This window comes from Cherax quadricarinatus, chromosome 10, assembly GCF_038502225.1.
Source record: "Cherax quadricarinatus isolate ZL_2023a chromosome 10, ASM3850222v1, whole genome shotgun sequence".
In the NCBI taxonomy this organism is placed as follows: domain Eukaryota; kingdom Metazoa; phylum Arthropoda; class Malacostraca; order Decapoda; family Parastacidae; genus Cherax; species Cherax quadricarinatus.
The window spans coordinates 35,146,746-35,168,389 of record NC_091301.1 but is presented as its reverse complement, the minus strand read 5'-3'; the positions used below and the strand labels follow the sequence as shown (position 1 = coordinate 35,168,389).

General features: G+C 39.9%; 1 long non-coding RNA gene across 1 annotated transcript; it reads left to right on the top strand.

Annotated features, from left to right (window-relative positions):
* Positions 1 to 9,299: 9,299 nt before the first annotated feature.
* Positions 9,300 to 13,532, top strand: LOC138852516 (uncharacterized). Its single transcript, XR_011391842.1, has 2 exons — positions 9,300 to 11,269; positions 12,445 to 13,532. It is a non-coding gene; the product is annotated as an uncharacterized lncRNA (long non-coding RNA).
* Positions 13,533 to 21,644: the final 8,112 nt, after the last annotated feature.

The following is a 21,644-nucleotide window of genomic DNA, read 5'->3' as shown; positions in this document are numbered from 1 at the left end:
GTATATTTGTTTTTCTTTATTTCTATAGCAGTGGAAAGGAGCATTATTCGACCACCATTATTAATAAGTCATACAATGTAGGGAATTATTGCTTTCTCTTCAACAGTGTCTTCTCTCATATTCAGTTTATTTTTCTTATACCAAAAAATCCACATTGTTATTATTTAAGCAAATTATTTAGCAAGTAGTGTTTTGGTTGTAATGATTATAATTCCCAGAGAACTTAAAATTTAGAAAAGCTAACTTATGGATTGATTGAGTATAATTAATTTCATTGGGCTGGAAGTGTACCTCCTTATGCTGTATGCCTCGTATGGGTTTAGCGCATGTTTTTGGTATAATACCATTTTATTAATTGCCAAGAATATACAGTAGGAGCTCATACAACATTCAATGTTGTGCAGCTTGTGAAAGGAGCTCATGCAACATGCAGTATTGTGCAGCTTGAGAGAGGAGCTCATACAACATTCAGTATTGTGCAGCTTGTGAAAGGAGCTCATGCAACATGCAGTATTGTGCAGCTTGAGAGAGGAGCTCATACAACATTCAGTATTGTGCAGCTTGTGAAAGGAGCTCATGCAACATGCAGTATTTTGCAGCTTGAGAGAGGAGCTCATACAACATGCAGTATTGTGCAGCTTGTGAAAGGAGCTCATACAACATGCAGTATTGTGCAGCTTGGGAGAGGAGCTCATACAACATGCAGTATTGTGTAGGTTGTGAGAGGAGCTCATACAACATGCAGTATTGTGCAGCTTGTGAAAGGAGCTCATACAACATGCAGTATTGTGCAGCTTGGGAGAGGAGCTCATACAACATGCAGTATTGTGTAGGTTGTGAGAGGAGCTCATACAAGATGCAGTATTGTGCAGCTTGTGAAAGGAGCTCATACAACATGCAGTATTGTGCAGCTTGGGAGAGGAGCTCATACAACATGCAGTATTGTGCAGCTTGTGAAAGGAGCTCATACAACATGCAGTATTGTGCAGCTTGTGAAAGGAGCTCATACAACATGCAGTATTGTGCAGCTTGGGAGAGGAGCTCATACAACATGCAGTATTGTGCAGGTTGTGAGAGGAGCTCATACAACATGCAGTATTGTGTAGGTTATGAGAGGAGCTCATACAACATGCACTATTGTGCAGCTTGTGAGAGCTTATACAACTTGCTAAGTAGCTGCTCTCTATTTTTTGTGAAAATTTACAAAAATATTACTGTACTGTGAGTTATGAAAGTTATTGTGCTCTGTGAGTACAAGGAGAGTAGTCCTTATCTGGCTGGAAAGCTGATGGTCCCAAGCTCAAATCTGAATAGAGTGTAAGAAGTTATATTTATTTCATGCCTGTTTCATTGGATAACTTTATTTCCCCAGTTTATCAGTACTTCACATATAGTTAGTCCAATGAGGGAGATGATCTTCGTAGTTTCATTATTGCTTTCCACTGCACCTGCAGTAGATAAGCTTAACCCCTCTACTGTCATTATTCCAAGAAGAAACACAAGTGTGTATAGGTTAATATCTGCGACATTGTGGGGCAGAAAATAATCAGTACCATCATGGTCAAAATACAGGTTAGTGAATAAATCAATTTCTTAATGTTTCATCTGTGGGAGTGTGTAGGTATTGTCTTATGCTGCATCTGTAAGTTAGGCTCACAGCTCTGTAGCAAATTATGGTAACTTGAATTTCATAGCTCCAGTCTACCCCTAGCCTGAATTTTCTTACATTGTTTGAATTTGGCACTTTACAGCCTCTCTTTATTGAATAATGGGGTTCCGTTCCTAAGACCACGTTGATAAACGAATTTGTCACTAATTGAGGAACCACCCTTTACAGATACTTCAGGCATTTATAATAACCAGATCAAGAATAATTTCTCCATTTCATGAATGAGGCCTTTCCACTGCCTAATTATTATGACTTGAAATCCTGTCAGTGCTTTCACTGCCTCTTTCACTCTGTTTATCCTTCAAGGTAGTGGAAATGGCAGAATGTGCCAGCTTCAAGTCACAGGCTATCACTAGCATTTTCCTACCAGCTTCATATTCGTTTATAATTTTTATTTTCACCTCAGGAGTGATAGTTTTCCTTTGTTTCTTGGCACTTCCTTCAGGTGAACTCAGGATCTTCTTTTTTGTTGACATCTTGTACTATGGAATGCACAATAAAGTACAAATTTGTACAAAGATATATTCTTGGAGACTGTGAAAGCTAGTGTACCGAGTGGCTGCGGGAAGGAGACTGAGATGCATGACGCTGAGACATCATGCTGCCCATTTCTGTGACCCAAGTTCTTATATGGCATACAATACCGACTGGTCAGAGAGCCCATTGTAACTCTGAGTTGTTGCTAAATGAGTACATAGCTAAGTGAAGAGAGGCTGTATTCATTTCTGCTGTGCAGTGTTGCATATATTATAGAATGGAAACCATTAGAATTTTTGTGTAATATTGTACCTTATGATTATGACCCTTACAGGGTTAGTGTATTTCTTGGTAAATACAATAATGAAGTTGAATGAATAAACAGAGAATTCCTGCTGATGGTTGCTCTTCACTCACTGTTCTTTTGTATTTTTGATGTACCCTGCCTTACATATATGGTGTTTAATATATTCTTTCTAGAAAAAAATGGTGACCATGCTCTATTTAGTTTTATGGCTTTTTAGTTACACACACACACACACACACACACACACACACACACACACACACACACACACACACACACACACACACTCACTCACTCACTCACTCACTCACACACTCACACACTCACACACTCACTCATACACTCACACACACACACACACACACACACTCACACTTACTCACACTCTCACTCACTCACTCACATTCACACTCACACTCACACTCACTCACACTCACACACACACTCACACTTACACTTACACTCACACTCACTCACACTCACTCACACTCACTCACACTCACACTCACACACACTCTCAATTTATTTTTTCACCATTTGCTGAAATGTATTGAAAAAGGCTTCACACAAGAGTAAGTATTAAATATACACTAAACAAAAGTAAAAATTTTGTGTGAGAGCTAGGAGGGCACACCTGCCATTTTCTGAGAGAAGCATTTACCAAACAACTAAGTTCTGTTTTACATCTCATTTGCCAAGAAATGCAGTCTTTATTTTTTGGAAGTACAGTAACTGAAGATGCTGGTTACATGTAGCAGTAAATGTTCATTATGGATGAACCATATATTTTCTTATTTATTGGAAGACAAATACAGCATTAGTGGGAGGGGAGGTGTGCTAGGAATGGCAGATTAGGGGTCCAAGGCCAAAATCTGAAGTGGTGCTCCAGTGTCCAAGAAATTTTGAAAAAAAAAAAAAAAAAGAGTAAAAAAAAAAAAAAAATATTTTTTCTTACAGAATTAAGGAGTATATTTTTGTGAAGGTAATAAAACAAAGAGAAAATTTTCTGATCAGTACTTACCGAGATACAGTGCCAAGAAGTTGACCCAAAATGACCAGGTGGCGGCAACATCAACGATTTCCACATACACTCATTACTTTATTTAACGTTTTTTGTAGTTTTTTCTTTTCTTTTCCAAGTTTTTCCTTTTCCTACTAACATTTGGGGCCTGAGAGACCAATACTGTATATAATGTATATATATAAAATCACTGTATTGAACACAATAACCGCACTAAAGTTATTATCATATTATTGTTTACCACTGTTGTTTATTACAATAAACATGCACAAATCTTGTATAATACTAATGTTCTATCATATATTTACATATTTACAATCACTGGACATGGTTTTAGAACTGCTGGAGCTTGTGGAACTCCTTGAAACAAGGCACCATGCACAGAGGCACCTTACATTCCTCACACATAAACCGAGTGTCTTTGCGTCTTTGTTGCCGTCGTTTTGTTTGTGCACAGACGATGCATCTCTTCTGAGCAAATTTCTTCTGAGTTGAAGGAAGCTGTATTATGAAATGATCACCTTCCCTCCTCAAACGCTTGGGTATATCCTGAGGAGTTCGAGGACCTTGTTGTATAGCAGGTGTTGTTACCTGGTACTTCATTATGAGTTGTCTGACAACAGACAAACAAAATTCACCATACGGTGGTCTGTTGCCAGTCTTCATTTGGTACATATTATATGCATTGAGCATTGAAATGTCCATGAGATGGAAGAAAAGTTTCATGTACCACTTGTAACTCTTACGAACACAATCAACAAAACCAATCTGCATGTCACATTTGTCAACCAAGCGCATGTTTTGTGTATAATCAATCACTGTCACTGGTTTTCGAATACGTTCATTAGTCACTCGATCAACTTTGCCACTGTCTTGCATTTCATTACGGTGAATGGTTGTCAACAATGTGACATCTCGTTTGTCATGCCACCGTAATGCCATGATGTCATTGGCAGTAAACACCTGCACGTCATCACCACGAGCACCTGCGTTGAGCCTGGGCATATGTTTACGATTAGAACGCACTGTGCCACACACATCTGTCTTGTTCACTCGCAAGAAATCACTGAGTAATGGGCTTGTGTACCAGTTATCGGTATATAATGTATGCCCCTTACCAAGATAAGGTGCCATCATGCTTCTCACTACGTCACCTGAGATACCCAATAACATCTTGGTATCTTTCAATGTTTTACTTCCCGTGTATACAACAATATCCAATACCAGGCCACTGTCACAGTCACAGAGTACAAACAGTTTTATACCAAAGCGTTTCCTCTTGCTCGGTATATACTGCTTGAATGACAGTCTACCTTTGAACAAAATCAAAGACTCGTCAATTACAAGATTCTTGAATGGATAAAAGTACATGCTGAACTTTTGTTTGAGATACATAAAAACATTTCTAATCTTGTATAACCTGTCACTTCTGTCAGGCCTGGTTTTGTCAGAGAAGTGCAACATACGTAACAGTAAGATAAACCTGTTCACTGGGATGATTTCACTGAAGACCGGGGTAGAAATTAGCCGATCTGTGGACCAGTATGCTTTTATATTATGCTTATAGACATGAGGCATAAGCATTATTGTTGCAAAAAGCAAATACATTTCTGCAACAGTCGTCTCTTTCCACCGGTGTAGTCTTGACTGTGGTGATATGATCGTATTTGCCATGGTGTACTCAAAATACTTATTACTTTCCCTGACAATAGTTTCCATCAATGGCTGGTCAAAGAATAATTCAAAGAATTCCAGTTCATTGGCCGTGGTTCCAAGGGGACAAGTAGGTAGAATTCCACTTTGAGAGTCATCAAAGTGGTGGGGCTTGGGAACAAAATTGGGATTTTGCTGCCAATCCCAGATACGGTTTGCTGGTGGATACTGGACATCATAGGCTGGTTGTGCGGGTAGTTGTGGTTGTGGTGGGCTGGTGGCTGACGCTCCGCTTTGTCCTTGAACTGAGGAGTCAGCAGCGTGGGTCCCAGCCTGGGCTGGTGAGTCACGCATGGCTGTGGCACTACCATCACCACTACCACCATCTATTGATGCCTGTGGTCTATCCATGCCAAGTGTAGCCACATCATCCTCACTTTCACTATCTATACCTGGTGTAGGGCCACGGGATGTACTCCGGGATGTACTCCGTCCCCTGGGCACAGCATAGGGTACACTACCCGAGCGCATGCGGCGGCGTACATACCGATGCTTCACTGGTGAATATGATTCCTCACTATCACTACTCGAATGATCGTCAAGAGCAATAAAATCACAATCCACGTCACTATCATCATTACTGAAGTCAGAGGCCTGGCCACGTGAAAATAATAGTTTTCTCTTGCATTGAGGTACAACTGACCGTGACTGACGAGTGCCCACACCAGAGGTAGAAGGCTGAGGATCATCAGGGTTTTCTGCACTATTATCGATATCCTGGTCATTCCTTTCGGTCACTAACTGATCAAAGCCAAAGAATTCGTCTTCATTTCCACTTCCATCAGTGTCAGAACTATCAGATAGGAAGAGGAGAGTCCCAATTTTCCTGGGAGTGAGAGCTGACTTGCGAGGAGGCATGGTGAACAAGGATAACTGAGCTGGCGTTCCCACAATGCTATGCGGGCACCTAGATTTTTTGTTTATGGCGCACACCCACCACGCAGACCCGTTCTCTCACATGTGGGCCTATGAGCGCTTTCGCGCTAAATTTGACGGCGCTAGAATTTTGGCATAGATCTACGGTTTGGACACTCAACGTGAAGCCGTAGATCTACGGGACGGACCCTGAAAGGGTTAAGAAAAAAATCTTGCAGCACACAGTGCATAATGAGGGGAAAAAAAAAAAACTGACCATGTTTTTGGTTTAAAACTGCGACTTTGCAGTGTATTTTCATATGGTATTTATGGTTGTATTCTAGTTTTCCTGGTCTCATTTTATAGGATAGAAAACATATTAAGGAAATGGAGAGGATTTTGATTGGTTTCACAATGAAAACTACCTTGATATTGAGCTCAAAATAGCAGAAATGTTCGATTTTTACCAAAAGTTCAAAAGTAAACAAATCATGCCAAGCGTCCAATACATGTCAACTGGTGACTCTAATATTCTTTCACAAATGCGCTGATATTATTTATACCATTTCTACACTAATGCAGTAGTCTGCATAACAGTAAATCTTCTATTTTGTTGTGAGAATATTCAAAGTGGAAAGCAAAAGAAATGTAAGAGGGGCCTGGGGACATGACTAATGAACAGAGAACTTGTTATTTTAGTGCCAGGAATGTCTTTCTTGTTTATTCCGGACCCTATTTGGAAATTGGCATCTTCTGAAATTAGTGTGAAATTGGCAAAATTGCCCATTTCTAACCACTTTATTGGACATTTGAAATTGGTAAATGGGTGGTTTCTTGTACACATTCGATAGACAAAATGGAGTGCTAGTGAAATAAATATGATTTTTGTCGACTAGTACACAGGAATTGGCCAAAAATAGGGCAAAATCGCCGATGTGTAAACATTGTCGAGACTGCTAATTTCACGAGAGCATAATTCCGTAAGTTTTCTATCAAATGTCATACTTTTGGTGTCATTATGATCGGGAAAAGATTCTCTATGATTTCATAAGAAAAAATAATTTTTTTTTTTTTTTTTTGGTTGGCTGTTATCACTAATCTTCATAGACCCCATGGTGACTTATTTATACAAATAATATAAAAAAACACCAAAAAATGCAAAGACACAAGAAATAGTTTACAGTGAAGTTCTGGCAGGCCGTATTTGTGTGGTCAAGTGCTGAGCAAGTGGTCGACTACCGAGCACTTTTTTTTACAGAACCAAGTGTTCGAATACCGAATTGTTCGAGTAGGAAGTTGTTTGAGTACCGAGGTTCCACTGTATTGACACCACTGTAGTTTCACTATGTCATAGAAGGGTTTGTACTTTTCAGCGATACTGTTTATTTCCTCCAATGTTTGAGTAATTAAGTTTATATGATTGACATAATTTTATTGATTTATTTGAACTTGTTGCATATTTTCGTACATGTAAATGTGTGTATAATTGTTTATAAATCATTTCTCAAAATATAGCTTGGTTTAATAAGGTGCAAATGAAATAACTGTTAAAACTAATAATTATCCTTGGTACATGTGGGATAGTAATACAATCATCGGGATGCTCTTGTCATCTGCATACTAACCTGGAAGTTCTCTGTGGAGTTTCTAGGTCAAAATTTTCTTGATATGTACAGTCGTCCCTACAAATTATTGCTTTTCCTTATTCAGAGATATCTGTTATCAAACTTTTTTATTGATACATAATCTTTGAATAGTAAGTTATCTGACACAAATCTCCTTTCTCTCTATCACACTCACACTCACTCTCATTCTCTCACACACACTCTCTCTATCACACTCACACTCACTCTCATTCTCTCACACACACTCTCTCTATCACACTTTCACTCTCACACACTCACTCTCATTCTCTCTCTCTCTCTCTCACACACACACACACACACACTCTCTCTCTCTCTCTCTCTCTCTCTCTCTCTCTCTCTCTCTCTCTCTCTCTCTCTCTCTCTCTCTCTCTCTCACACACACTCACACTCACTCTCTCATGCTCTCACACTCTCTCACACTCATTCTCACTCTCTCACACTCTCACCCTGACACACTCACTCTCACACTGTCACAATCTCTCACTCTCACTCTCTCTATCTCTCTCTCTCTCTCACTCTCCCTCACACAGACTCCTCCTTTCTCACTTTCACTCTCTCACACTCTCTCACACACTCTCACACTTTTTTTTTTACACAGGGTGACAAGGTTAGGTTAAGGATCCCTAGCTTTATTGACAAGCTATTTACAGGTTAAGGATTCCTAACTTTATTGGCAAGCTAAGAGATGTTACCTACATCAGCTCATTTGAAAGCATTTTTAATGTTATAAGACATACAAGTAGGGAACAGGATGAAGTTGGAGCCATCTGTGGGCCAGCATTTTCATTTGATCAGCTGACTTTATCTCGTTGACATCATTATGCTGTACGAATGTGTTCCATACTCGAGCCCCTACTGTCAAGCAGATGCGAGATACGTCGAAGTGCTGTAAGCTTCCTGGCTGCCTTGTTTGCTAGATTTACAACGTGGTTCTTCATGGTCAGTTTGGAGTCAAATTTCACCCAAAGGATATCAACTTCTTCCCCAGGTACCAACACTCCCATTCATACTTACTACTACTACTACGGCATTACCATCATGATGCCTAGAGACCATCATCATTTGTGTTTTCTCAGGTGCAAATGTTACTTGCCATCGTTTTCCCCGAGCTGATATAGCTCTTAGCTGGTGATTGTTGTAGCTTAGAGCAGCTGGTATTTCTTCTCTTGGATACGTAAGTGTTAGAGTACAGTTGTCTGCATATACATGGGATTCTGGGATGAGATGAAGAAGGTCACTGAAGTAGACATTCCACAACAATGGTCCCAGCACAATTCCTTGTGGAACACTTGCTCCAACAGGATGTCTTGCTGATTCTGTTCGATTGAGCTCTTCTCTCTCTTCTTCTCTCTCTTCTTCTCTCTCTTCTTCTCTCTCTTCTTCTCTCTCTTCTTCTCTCTCTTCTTCTCTCTCTTCTTCTCTCTCTTCTTCTCTCTCTTCTTCTCTCTCTTCTTCTCTCTTCTTCTTCTCTCTTCTTCTCTCTCTTCTCTCTCTCTTCTCTCTCTTCTCTCTCTTCTCTCTCTCTTCTCTCTCTCTTCTCTCTCTCTTCTCTCTCTTCTCTCTCTCTCTTCTCTCTCTCTCTCTCTCTTCTCTCTCTCTCTTCTCTCTCTCTCTTCTCTCTCTCTCTTCTCTCTCTCTCTTCTCTCTCTCTCTTCTCTCTCTTCTCTCTCTCTCTTCTCTCTCCCCCCCCCCGGTCATTATTTAAGGAAGTTATTATTAATACAGATACAGTCTCTGACACACAAAATAAACCCCAACCTGAAGTAAAATTAGTTAATCAGAAATAATTTTATATTCACAGCTTTTGATTTCATGGGATCTCTAAGAGAGTTACCCCCTCCCATCCATCCTTGTGAATATGTATAACTGACTATACACTACATATTGCATTGAAGCTCAGTGTGTGAATAACATTACCTTCATAGAATTTGTTGACAGTGAATAAGGTAATAAAAACTGTACACAGCAAACTTTTATTGCAGACAACATAGTGAAATAATGTACAGCACTGTAAATAAAGGTTTGCTGTGCATATAATTCTTTTTGTCCATACTTGTAGGCAAGTCTTACTTGACGACACAAAAGTCAGCCATATTAATGTTAATCAAAGATGTACAGTAATAGGAATAAAATCTTGGGTGACCAAGATGTCATTAGAGTAGGAATGAGTGAAATGTACGTATTAGGAATTATGTTTAGTATATGAAGTAGCATTTTAAAATAGTTGTCCATACATTCCTTAGGTATATATTTTACTAAAGTGACTCAGTTAAAAGTAACCTGTTCTAGCAAGACATTTCCTGAATACCTTAATATACTGACTCAGTATAAAGTAGCTTGTAGACATTCCCCATGTACCTTATTACACTGATTTAGTATAAAATATGTTGCTGTAGGAGGACACATCTTTTCAAATTTACATTTTTATTTCTTTTTATGCAGTACAAAAATAATTAGTTTACATGTAGTAAAACATTGTTAGACATAAAAAGTAACTTGTATGGGGTACATATCAGGCAAACTAATCCTAATTCTTAAGGACTACTTAATAATTAGACGTAGACTATTAAGCAGAATTTCTCTTGCAGTTTACTACAATTATATGCACAATAAGAAAGGTAGCTAATGAATAATGGGTACAGTGTTAAAAGTATGACTCAGTATAAAACAGTAAAACATCAATTTAAGAAGCTGATAATTTAACAGACAAAACTGGTGGCTGGACAGTGCCTAGTGAATTTAAAATTGTTTGTTAATGTTAAGGTCTACTGAATAAATCTATTTTAAATTTAACAAAGTCCATTAAATCCAGAATTATCCATTTTTATGATCATGGAAAAATGATTGTATCATTCACATTTAACAATCAATCAGCTTTAACAAACACCCACTTCCATAGTAGTCTATTAAGATGTCTCTGTAACTTGTAGAAAGATATTCTCTAGGCACCTTACTTCACTGACACACTAAACCCTCGGCATAATGAACTAGCAATAGGAGAAGAGGTTGGCTAGTATTAAAACACTATACGAGTGGGGCTGAAACTTGTGGCAAGTGAGTGGTAAATCTCCAGAGCAGTGTGTAAGCCACTGGGCCAGTTGACCCAGTGGCTTACGTGCTGCCCTGGAGTTTTACGACTCGCCAGGAGGTCAAGCCCCACCCGTACAGTGGTTTGTTTTCAATTGTGTTATTACGATTTTGTGATTCATGGCTTGTATCGGTAACTGTTGTGGATAGAGAGAGAGTTTTACTGTGATCATAATAATGGACAGTTCTGTAATTAACAAACCATCCATTGTTTCCAAAGCAATTGGCCCAACGAATTTTGTCCCGTATTTCCAAAGTCTATTAAACCAAGGTTTATCAGAGGGTTTACTGTAGTTTCTTGTAGAAAGAAATCTCCTGGGAACTTTACTACATTATCACTGAGGGTAAAGAAACTTGCTCAGAAGGAACATTCTCTGGGTACCTTACTGCATGGGAACTGAGTATAAAGAAGCTTGCTAGAGAGAGAGACTCTAGATACCTTACTACATGAGAAGTGAGTATAAAGGAGATTGCTAAAGAGAGAGGGACACTAGGTTTTTTTATTATTATTATCACACTGGCCGATTCCCACCAAGGCAGGGTGGCCCGAAAAAGAAAAACTTTCACCATCATTCACTCCATCACTGTCTTGCCAGAAGGGTGCTTTACACTACAGTTTTTAAACTGCAACATTAACACCCCTCCTTCAGAGTGCAGGCACTGTACTTCCCATCTCCAGGACTCAAGTCCGGCCTGCCGGTTTCCCTGAATCCCTTCATAAATGTTACTTTGCTCACACTCCAACAGCACGTCAAGTATTAAAAACCATTTGTCTCCATTCACTCCTATCAAACACGCTCACGCATGCCTGCTGGAAGTCGAAGCCCCTCGCACACAAAACCTCCTTTACCCCCTCCCTCCAACCCTTCCTAGGCCGACCCCTACCCCGCCTTCCTTCCACTACAGACTGATACACTCTTGAAGTCATTCTGTTTCGCTCCATTCTCTCTACATGTCCGAACCACCTCAACAACCCTTCCTCAGCCCTCTGGACAACAGTTTTGGTAATCCCGCACCTCCTCCTAACTTCCAAACTACGAATTCTCTGCATTATATTCACACCACACATTGCCCTCAGACACGACATCTCCACTGCCTCCAGCCTTCTCCTCGCTGCAACATTCATCACCCACGCTTCACACCCATATAAGAGCGTTGGTAAAACTATACTCTCATACATTCCCCTCTTTGCCTCCAAGGACAAAGTTCTTTGTCTCCACAGACTCCTAAGTGCACCACTCACTCTTTTTCCCTCATCAATTCTATGATTCACCTCATCTTTCATAGACCCATCCGCTGACACGTCCACTCCCAAATATCTGAATACGTTCACCTCCTCCATACTCTCTCCCTCCAATCTGATATTCAATCTTTCATCACCTAATCTTTTTGTTATCCTCATAACCTTACTCTTTCCTGTATTCACCTTTAATTTTCTTCTTTTGCACACCCTACCAAATTCATCCACCAATCTCTGCAACTTCTCTTCAGAATCTCCCAAGAGCACAGTGTCATCAGCAAAGAGCAGCTGTGACAACTCCCACTTTGTGTGTGATTCTTTATCTTTTAACTCCACGCCTCTTGCCAAAACCCTCGCATTTACTTCTCTTACAACCCCATCTATAAATATATTAAACAACCACGGTGACATCACACATCCTTGTCTAAGGTATTTTACTATAAAGGAACTGAGTATAAAGGAGCTTAGTAAAGAGAGAGGGGCACTAGGTACTTTACTACATAGGAACTGAGTATAAAGGAACTTACTAGATGGAATTATGAAGGTATTCAATGGTTGGATGTGATAATGGTAATCATACTTTACGAAGATTTTCACTAGTGTTATTTATATAACATTACTTATTGCTATTATGTTAAATGCCAAAACTTGTGTTAGACATTCATTAGTTTTTATCATGACAAATATGCAGCATAAATCTCACAGATGTCCCCTAAATTGCGACCTTAAGAATACATAAAATTTTATAATGAAGGATGTGGAGCAATCCTTCCCTTCTTTGGATCAAACCAGATTACAGTACATTCCACATGAGCCATATAGCCTTTATATTATTATTATAATAAAAAAAAAGCGCTAAGCCACAAGGGCTATACAGCGAATATAACCTTTATAGGTTTAGTGCTTCCCATGATTATAATAAATATTACACTAAGTGCATTTTTGTACACTCCATACACTATTCTTTTCTTTGTGATACTATACAGTATTAACTTTTAAGTTTTTGTCCATGTATTCCATGAACTGGTATTGAATTTTGTGGGAAAATTAAAAAAGAATTGTTCGCACATTGTATGCAACTTTAGTTTAGGTAAGGTTGGTCAGGAAACTGGGCAAGTGTTTCCTGATGCAGGTCTTAGTTATATGATGACCCGCAGCTGAGGCTTTTGGTCATATGACTGGGGCCTTCTGCTGGTTTACCAGTCCACCCCTTTAAAAATTATTGTTATAATTATAACCATCAATTCAGCTAGTTCTCTGTATGTAACTTTAGATGTTATTGTTATGTAGGGATATACAAACTAGGATAGACAGCTACTCCACACTTTCCACAATAATGTTGATTGATGTTAGCACAAGAAGGCTCTTAGATGTATCTATTCATGTACATTAGTGAAGGCTAAATACTTGTACATTTCTGTACAGCATTATAAAACTTCATCTCCAGACAATATTTGTTGAGGTCATCAGTTTGTGTAAAATCTTTGTGGTGCTTTCAAATAAATTTTGTAAATTGATATTTTGTATTATTATGCATTAGTTAAATAAACAGAGTGACATGTGTGCATGTCACTCTGGTTGTTGCCTAAATCAGTGGCATCACTGACCTGAAAGTTATCCTGTTTTCTCCCATGCTTGTTGTGCATGGTGACTTTTAGAAGTGTTGAACCATCTTAATGACTTGAGTCATCTTTATTATCTTTCAAAATATCAATAAGATTCAAGCAAGTTTTAAAGGGAATACAACCCTTCACTCCTGTGGCTGCTCCAAGGGCATCTAACATACTATACTGTCTTGGATATCTTTCTCCTGGCTTCTCGGGTCAAGAATCTCTCTTAGTCGATCTCCTAAGTGAGTAAGATCAGAGAAGCTGAAATTTGACATCTTAATCACAAAATTTTTAGCCTCAGTTTTCATTGTTTATGATAAAAAAATTAATTCCAACATAGTGATTTGGAATGCTGCTAGTGGCAAAGTGGAGCTTTTTCTAAAGGGCTGCGATACTTCTTACCCACAGAAACTATACTACTAACATTGTTGTAGAATGACTGTCATAGTAACTGTACTGTATGATCCTTATGGGTTTAGCACTCAGTTATGATTATAATAAAAATCATAATAACTGTGAAGGAGATGCATCGGTATGAAGCACTTGCTTAACAATGATGACAGCTAAGAGACTGAACAGTCCCTGGCTAACACCCAGTATCCTCAAATCCATAAATACAAAGCACCTATACGAAAAACAGTACAGAATGGGTCACATAACCAGAGACCAAACAAAACGTTACTCGTCAATCCTAACCAGCCTGAAAAGAAGGGCTAAAAAACTGTATTATGAGAACAGATTATCCAACTTACGAGGTGATATAAAAAAGACCTGGAAAACCCTATCAGAAATTCTAGGAACAAAAAAGATATCACGAAATAGCGAAATTGAATTAACAAAACCAGATGAACCCAAACTCTCACCAACTGAAACAGCAAACAGACTCAATAATTTCTTCTCCACTATAGGAAGAAACCTTGCCAATAAAATCCCAAGCTCAGATACCCCACCCATTGACTACCTCACTGGCAACTACCTGAACACGCTGTTCCTAGCTCCGACTAACCCTACTGAAGTCTCCCTTATTATCAACAAACTAAAAAACAAGACAGGAGATTTAAATACCTTACCACCCATTATATACAAAAAAGTGTCACAAGTACTATCACCAATCATTGCAACACTCTTTAACAAATCCATAGAATCCTCTACCTTCCCTACAGTTCTCAAAATAGCAAGGGTCACCCCAATCCATAAAAGAGGAGACCAAACAGACTTGAATAGCTATAGGCCAATATCCAACTTACACCCTCTCTCTAAAATCTTCAAAAAATTAATTCATAAGTGAATCTATTCCTACCTCATCTTGCACAACATACTCAACCCCTGTCAATTTGGGTTCAGGCCTAATAAAAATACTAATGATGCTATTATACACATGCTAGAACACACATACACTGCAATAGAGAAAAAAGAAGTCCCACTGGGGATCTTCATTGACTTACATAAAGCTTTTGATACAGTTGCCCATGACTTGCTCCACATAAGTGTCGCACTATGGTATAAGAGGTCACTCCCTCAACTACCTAAAGTCTTACCTCAGCAACAGAAGCCAATATGTTTACACAAACGGGGCAAATTCTTCCGCACAGCCAGTTACAGTTGGTGTCCCACAGGGAAGTGTCCTAGGCCCTCTACTCTTTCTCATATACATAAATGGCCTACCAAATGCATCACAACTACTCAAACCCACACTATTTGCAGATGACACTACATACGTCTGCTCTCACCCAAGCCCAGTCACGCTAGCCAATACTGTAAATACTGAATTACAGAAAATATCTACCTGGATAAGTATTAACAACTTACTCTAAACATTGACAAAACCTACTTCATTCAGAGCTACAGACGTCCCTCTTAACATAATGATAAACAGATCACCTATCACAAAATTCACAGAGGGAAAATTTTTAGGAATCCACCTTGATCTTCTTATGACCAGAGCTATGGTAAGATGGGTAAGGAAGAAGGATGGGTAAGGATAGAAATATTGGAAAAGGGTGGGAGGGGGGAGAGAGGTAGGATATAAAAGGTAAGTGGCCCAACCACTTTGGTGTAATTTAGGTGTATGTGAAATAATAAGATATTCTTAAAGGTATAATACTAACCCATCAGAGTCACATAGATATAACAGATATATAAGTACATGGCTCTGAATTGGTAGTAAATATACAAATTGCTATTTTTTTTTTTTTTTTTTTTTTTTTTTTGCGATTGCACAACGGATATTTAAGCGACAATGAAGGCAATAATTTCCTGGCCAGTTTATAAAGAATTACTTGACAATGGCTTCTTACAGGTGGTGTTCCGCCATAGTAAATTTAGCATAATTTTTACAGTAGAATGTTATATAAGATGTCTCCCTAACTGGGGGCGATGATTTTCTCAGTAAACATAGAAGGGTTCTGGTGTTACCCAATCAATTTCATCTGCAGGGAGGTTGCTTAATATCATTGGTCGATGGTAATCCTCTTTATGGATAAAACGACGGACCCTCTGTGGGAGAGTCATTTTTTGAGTCCTGTGAGGTGGAGTATTGATGATATAATCCATGGTATTTTCAACTTGTAGAGGATGTTCTCTATCTGGCATGTAGAGTTCTTGCATTGTAAAGAGTTGTTTCTTTTTCAGGGTGTCAAGGCGTACATTTAAGGCAGTAATATCTTGTTGTACGTGTAAATCTGCCATTTTAACTCTGTCTCTCCTCCTGGTACCCGTAATGAAGCGAAGAGCTCTATTCTGGACCCGTTGCAACCGTAGCATGTTGGTCTTTGTTGTTAATGTCATTGGGAGACTAGGCCTGTTTTTTGACATGTGGAGGGGCTTGATTGAATCGCCTATAGAAATAAACTTACTTACTTACTTACTGATCATAATTCTCCATTTCTTTTCCCAAGACGTACCCCTGAAATGCTGAGCCTCTTCCAAACTGCCCTTGCTGCTGCCAGAGAGCGTATGACAGAGCTGCGGCAAACAGACTGGGAACAATTTGTCAGTGGTCTCAATGCTCACACCCCACTTAGCCAGGCATGGAGGGACATAAATAGAATTAAGGGTAACAGAACTGGGCAGATCGCGCACCCTCATCCCTTGCATAGGGAGAATGAGTTAGTCAGTGCTTGGGCTGCTACATCTAGCTATGACAGTCTTCCCAGTACCACACAGGCAAAATTAATGGACAAATATGATGCAAGGGAGAGACTTGTTTGCTTTATGCTCAGCAAGGCAGATGACTGCAACATTCCTTTCACTAATTATGAACTTGATGCAGCACTAACTAAGGGAAACTCCACGTCGCCTGGTGAGGATGGTATTACTTACAACATACTCAGATTGCTGTGTCGAGTACCAGGTAATCCTTTACTTGAATTATATAACATGAGTTACGTCACTGGGGAGCTCCCTAAATCATGGACCAATAGCCTCATTATTCCCATTCCGAAGCCCAGTCAACAAAACTCATTTCGCCCAGTATCCCTTACTAGCTGCTTGTGTAAAACATTCGAAAGGATGATTCTTAATCGTCTTATGCACAGAATTAAGCGCTGTATAGCCCTTGTGGCTTAGCGCTTCTTTTTGATTATAATAATAATGCACAGAATTAAGCAATTCTTGTCTCCCCGATTGCATGGCTTCATGCATGGAAGGAGTGTGCATCATTGCATTACCACCTTTCTCACTCTGCACACTGACAGCTCATACACTACCTTCCTTGACCTTAAATCCGCTTTTGATGTAGCCAACCAACATGTAATCATTAGTGAACTTGCCAGAATGGATGTTGGAGAATGGCTTCTCCGCTGGATTAAAGGTTACCTGTCCAACAGGAAGTCGTCTGTGTTGTTCCAGGGACATAGAAGTGTAACTAAAGATTTTGAATTAGGAACCCCACAGGGAGGTGTGCTTAGTCCCACCCTTTTCAACATTTTGATTAATGCCTTACTTAATGCCATGCCTAGCCAGCCCCATCATTATATGGTTAGTTTTGCTGATGACATAATGATTCACACCACCGGATTCTCCAACACCCAAAACATTCTTAATCATGTACTAGCCTCGTGTCAGGACCTGGGGTTAATAATCTCAGGGGATAAAACAAAGATACTCAACAGACGTCCTCCTCGGCAGAGAGGCACAGTTCGTCAGATTCAGTTGCATGATGGGTCTCTTCTAGAATATGTAAGCAGATACAGGTATCTAGGTTTTGAGGTTCCACTACTTGGACCTGTTGTAACGAGACTTTGTCGCCAATACAAAGAAAGGCTGAGACCACTTAGAGTTGTGGCTGTGTTTCACCCCAGGTATGGTGCTAATGTTAAAATTGTGAAAATGATGTATCTTGCTTATATTAGATCATTGGTTGATTATGCGGCACCACTACTTGCACTCGTGTCTGACTGGAAGCTTGGAGGGCTGGAAAAACTGCAAAACGAAGCAACGAGGATCATCCTAGGATGCCCTCGTACTGCCAAAATTTTAAATATGCGGAAAGAACTTAATATTCCAAGCATTAGAGATCGTGTTACTGAAAGAAATATCCTTATTGGGGTCAATATGCTTAGGCTAGCCCATTCAAACCCCTGCACAGAAGCCCTCCAAACTTTCCTCAGCACTGGTGAACATCCTTCCAGATGGATCGAAAAAACTGGAACCGACCTCCGCATGAACCAGCTACATGATCTATATCAAGTTAGACAACAGAGACATTTCCCTGCTCCATGGGATATTACCCCATTCCAAACTACCATTCCTCCATTTCCCCCCAAAACTCTTCTTAAATCACAACCAAAGCTTCGTCTTGAAGCCAAACATGATGCCTTAAGCTGTATTGATAACTTAGTCACACAGAACAATCTTTCACAAATTAATTACGTTGATGGTTCTGTTCACCAATCCACTGGTGCAGCTGGTAGTGCTGCTGTTGTCACACAGAGTGATGGCTCTCATAAAGAAATTGGAGCACGCATCAATAACTGGGCCTCTACCCTTCAAACAGAACTGTTTGCCATACTCCTTGCACTCAAATGTGTCCATGTATCTAAGGTTGACACTTTAATTGTAACTGATTCTCTGTCACCATAAATGCTCTCAACTCATTAAGTATAAATTGTGGCATGCTTGTGTCAGAAGCCAGACACAGGTATGGTAAGACTGTGGACAGTGGAGTCAGAGTGCACATGCTGTGGATTCCATCTCACATTGGTCTTCAGATGCATGATAGAACTGATAAATTGGCTAAGCTGTATGCTTTCAAAGAGGGGGTAGATTACCGGCTGGGTTACAAGTATCTATGGCAGGTTAAATCACCACCACCAGATGTAGACCAAACGAAATGTAAACTTTGCCAGATGGACTATTGTCACACCTTGCATCATTATGTACTGGAGTGTGACCAAATTAATGAATTTAGAAACAACTCACTCAGAAATGTTCAAGAAATGGCAAAGTATTTTATCCACAGTGGTATATTACAGACCATTCTGGAGAAATACCCTGATTTTGCTAGCTGTAAATAATGCATTACCATGTGTGTGTGTGTGTGTGTGTGTGTGTGTGTGTGTGTGTGTGTGTGTGTGTGTGTTTGTGCATGTGTGTTTGTGTTTGTGTGTGTACTCACCCTAATTGTACTCGCCTAATTGTGGTTGCAGGGGTCGAGACTCAGCTCCTGGCCCCGCCTCTTCACTGATCGCTACTGGGTCCTCTCTCTCTCTGCTTCCTGAGCTTTGTCATACCTCTTCTTAAAACTATGAATGGTTCCTGCCTCTACTAAATGAAGTGTTAAGCCTATAGAGGCAGGTGCCAGAAGTCGCCAGAATCTTACCACAGTGGTCAGCTGTTTTAATAATCTACCTGGCCTGCTAGTGTACTCGCACATAATCTAGTGATACCAGTGAATAGCAGAATACAGTGTTGTAGTAACAACTAACCAGTATTATAATGGTACTTAGTGGAGTGGAGTGACTTTCATTAGTTTCTTTTTTCTTGAAATACCAGACGTTACTGTGAATTTCATATAACCTGTAGTTACCAGCGGTCGCAATATACACAACGAGAAGCAATTATTACTACAGAAAAAGCGTACTTCCAAAATTTCCACCAGTCAACTATAGTGATAATATAGCATTTATTGTGGTGGAGACGAAAAAAAAACTAGAAAAGCTAGATACAGCGATTGATAAACAAGGGTTGAGGCTCGACCGTTCGTCACTGTAGGAGCTGCCAGAAATCACCGGCTCTTCAACACGCAAGTTATACTTTTGTATCAATCAAATCGCATATTACTCGGGTAGATAATTTCAAGTAGATCCTTCATGTGTTAGCCCAAATCACCGACTAGTATGTTTTAAATAAGTGACCCACTGATCAGAGCAGATCGACTGGTCCAAACCCTCAACTGGTCCGAACCCTTGATGGTCCGAACCCTTGACTGGTTTCAAACGGATTCGTTGGACAATAAAGCAGACTGTAAACGGATGGGGTTGTAGGCGCCCTTATCAAACACAAACAATAAATATAAATCAGGAATGTACACGGTAAGCTGTCCAATTAGTTAGAGATAGAAATACAAATAGCTAGAGCTTCATTTAAGGAGGTTATTAATAGAGTATTCAAGAGGTTGCTAGTAGAATTACAGTAAATCAACCACTCAAATCATTATGAAGCTCTGTATAGTCTGCAGTCAATCAAACAAACGGGCTTCCACATGGATAAATTGTCATTTTTGTGGAAATTGGTGTCACGCCCCTTGTGCAAATATCCAAGAACTAGCTACAAGCAGTATTAAAACAGGGAAGTGTTTTTGGGTATGCCCAAATGAGGAAAATCTGTGGACTAAAATCACAAGGGTATTAAAAGAGGATAACATCAAAGCTGCTTTCATAGACAACCTGGAAGCTTTCTACAACAGATGGGAACATAAAAAGTCTGGGCTGAATGGTACTGCCCTTGATACTGGCCATGTAGTTAGAAACTGTAAGGCTGGAGGTGATGTCCTGGTAGTCAGTAAATGTGGGGCTGATAGTGCTGTCCTGGGAGACAGTAATGGTGAAGCTGGAGGTGCTGTCCTGGGAGACAGTAATGGTGAAGCTGGAGGTGCTGTCCTGGGAGACAGTAATGGTGAAGCTGCAGGTGCTGTCCTGGGAGACAGTAATGGTGAAGCTGGAGGTGCTGTCCTGGGAGACAGTAATGGTGAAGCTGGAGATTTTGTCCAGGTAGTCGGGAATTATACGCAGGAAGGAATACATATAAATGACCTCATAGTGGACAGGAGCCGTAGTGGGGAAACAAGTGTACTCGAAGATAAAATAAAACCAATATTGCAAACTAGAAATACCACAGGAAATAGCAAACAAGAGGACTCCACTAGCTATAGTGAGGATATATTACCAAAAACAACTGGTGGTAGCTCCATTGTTGGTGCTAGGGAGGATAGGAATAAGACAGGGAAACATGCACCAACAGGGAATACAGTCACAGAAACCCAAGGCAAACGGAAACCAAGCCTGTGCACATACTATGCACTTGGTATCTGCAGACATGGGAAATCTGGAAAAACAGACGGGACGTGCAACTATAACCACCCTAGAAAATGCCATGCCTATATGACAACAGGAAAATGCAAACTCCCTTCCTGTAAGCTTTTTCACCCTGAAATGTCTACCTCTTCAGTACAGGAAAGACTGTGCTATAACTTAAATTGCCAGGCACACCATCTAAAGGGTACAAAAAGATACAAAACATCCAGGCCATGGGAAAACCTGGGTAGCCACAGCCACTCAAGGTTTTTTAGTGCCAGGAAGGAAAAAAAACTGGCAGGAAATGGCAGAAATCGTACACCAAATCCAGTCATTCCTGGACTGGAACCACAGTCGATGGCCTCCACTCCAAACCACAGATACATATACTAATGCCGGAAAAAAAATACCCCCACCAGTACCAACAATACCACCAGTCCGATGACATTCTTCTTTGCAAATATACAGGGTCTAAAGCCAGCAACAAACAACAAAATACCTTTCA